Consider the following 2424-nt stretch of genomic DNA (forward strand, 5'->3'; position numbering starts at 1 on the left):
ACCTTTCAGTATTAGGCTTCAGTTTAGCAAAACTTTGTAGCGGCCAACTTAAGAAATCGCTTGATGTTGAGAAGTTAACCAACCATGCGTCAGGCGCTACCTGAGCTTTTTCTCTCATGCTAAATTTAAATAGATTTACCTGAGGCATTTCACAAAGAGATTGAAAACTAATTTAGTGCATGATGAATGTGTGGAAAACACTCATATAAATAGAAGAAATTCTTTCCATCGATTGAAATTAAAGCTTAACAAAAGTAAACGACCCTAACTTAACCTTCTTCTATTTCGAGTTTGAAGGGAGTTAAATCTTGCCCGAAAGCATTTAAGGAACAAAAATAAATGAAGTACAAACGAATTGGAACTTGAAAAGAAGTAAATGAAAATTAAGAATTGAATTGCGATAAAGCTAGGTTTGAAAAGAATAAAATTGTAAAGAAACAAGAATGAACTGGTTCTATCTAAGAACTAAGACTAAAAAATGGTAAGTTGGAGATGAATTCTGCTGAGGAAGCTCTTCGACTTATAGCTTATAAGATGGTTGTGACTTGTCACCAAGCTAGGAGGAACTTGAGCTTAAGCCATGAGATTTTGTTGAACAAAGCGATTCTTGACTCGTGCCATGTCGAATTTGATTAAGGAAGCCGACATTGGAGATGTCTTTTATGCCCCTACATCAGAACACATATGTCATTAAAAAGTCCTGGAAGTAGTGTCAGGCGCTACTTACATGCAATTTGAGAAAAAATGAGTTTCTGCTGTATTTTTCCCACAAAGTGAGTAATTTTACTTCAAAATGCCGTACTTTTAATTCCATGAAATAATAATATGTTTTTTCTAATTTTTAACAATATGTAATAAAATTAGGCAAACTATGAGACGAAATGGATCTTTTCATATCAAACATGCATAGAAAATGAGCTTTTAGCCATGAAAAACAAAGCTCATCATCAATTGATAAATCGTGCTTATACAGATCCAACTCTTGAATATGAAAACATAATACTAGGGGTAGACTCCCTTATTCATCTGACAGCTCCTGAAATAGACCCCCTACTTTCCTGGTATCTCCTCAAAGACCCCCTAGTTTCCTTGTATCTTCTAAAATGGCCCCTTACGTGGCATTGCTTGAAAAAGCACTGCAAGCGTTAATTGACAATACAAACCGAGCAGGTGGTGCTACAACCCAACAACCTTATCCAGCACATGCTTTCGATGATGAAGCCCAACTTATCAAAGACTTTAGGCACTTTGAGCCCCTACCTTTGATGAACGAATCGGGAAGGCTACGACGATTGATGAGTTTATTAGGGATTTGGAAGCTCTGTTTGTATATCAAAGCTGCAACAACCGATTCAAGGTTAAAAAGCAGTTTTCATGCTGAGAGGCGAAGCGTTTAATTCGTGAAATTTAGTAGTAACCTCAGAAGGCCACACCAACATACCCATCACATAGACAAGGTTTAAGGACCTATTATATGATTACTAATTTCTAAAGTTTGTGAAGGATGATAAGGAGATAGAGTTCTTACACCTCACCTAAGCGACTATGGTAGTAGCCAAGTATGAAAGGATGTTTGTGGAACTGTGTCACTTTGGCCAAGATCTAGTCAATACTAAGGCAAAGAAGATAAAAAAGATTCACAAAGGGCTACACAAAGAAATAAAATGGCTAGTCACTCTGAGAAAAACTAACTTCTACAGTAGTCGGGGTATCTTGATTACGGTGAAGACTGTCCCCAATGAGGCAAAACCTAAACATAAGGTCGGCTCATCCTCTGGAGTTAAGAGAAAGTAATTTTTCGTCATTCTCTGACCAAATCTCTGTGGTCCCTCAGGAGCACGTACAAGGTCAAGGTACTCGCACATTGTTCTCCTCATTTCAAAAACACCACGATGAACTTTGTTGGTTACAAAATAGGGTTTGTTTTAAGTGCGGAAAGAAAGGCCACTATGCTAAGAATGTTTGATCAGTGGTTTGAAATGTAGATCATATATAACTTAAAAGACACCTCTAGTAAAGGTGGGCATCAGTTCACTAACTCATGAACATGTAAAAGATACTAAGTTTCCTCTTTCTATTTGTTGGTACTCTTAATTCAGTGATTTACTCTACTTTAAATACGTAGTTCATAATCATATTGCTACATATTTCAATTCAAGGTTGAGTCGTTCCCTGCATCCTTTTGCTTCTGTTTGCCAACAAGCCTATAGTTGGAATCTTTAGACTATTCATTAATTGTTAGTTAAGTAGTGAGAGTGAGAAAGCTCTTTACTGCTATTTAGACCCCTAAATGATTAAACTTTTACTCTAATGGTAAATGTTTGAATTTTCTCTACCTTTAAAAAGATTAGACACTCGTGCAAGCGCACACGGTCACAAGTAATACTCGGAAGTAATCCAAGGTCGAATCCTCAAGGACTTGTT

This window comes from Momordica charantia (genome assembly GCF_013281855.1).
Source record: "Momordica charantia cultivar OHB3-1 chromosome 3 unlocalized genomic scaffold, Mcharantia_2.0 BLBB01000003.1, whole genome shotgun sequence".
Lineage (NCBI taxonomy): Eukaryota > Viridiplantae > Streptophyta > Magnoliopsida > Cucurbitales > Cucurbitaceae > Momordica > Momordica charantia.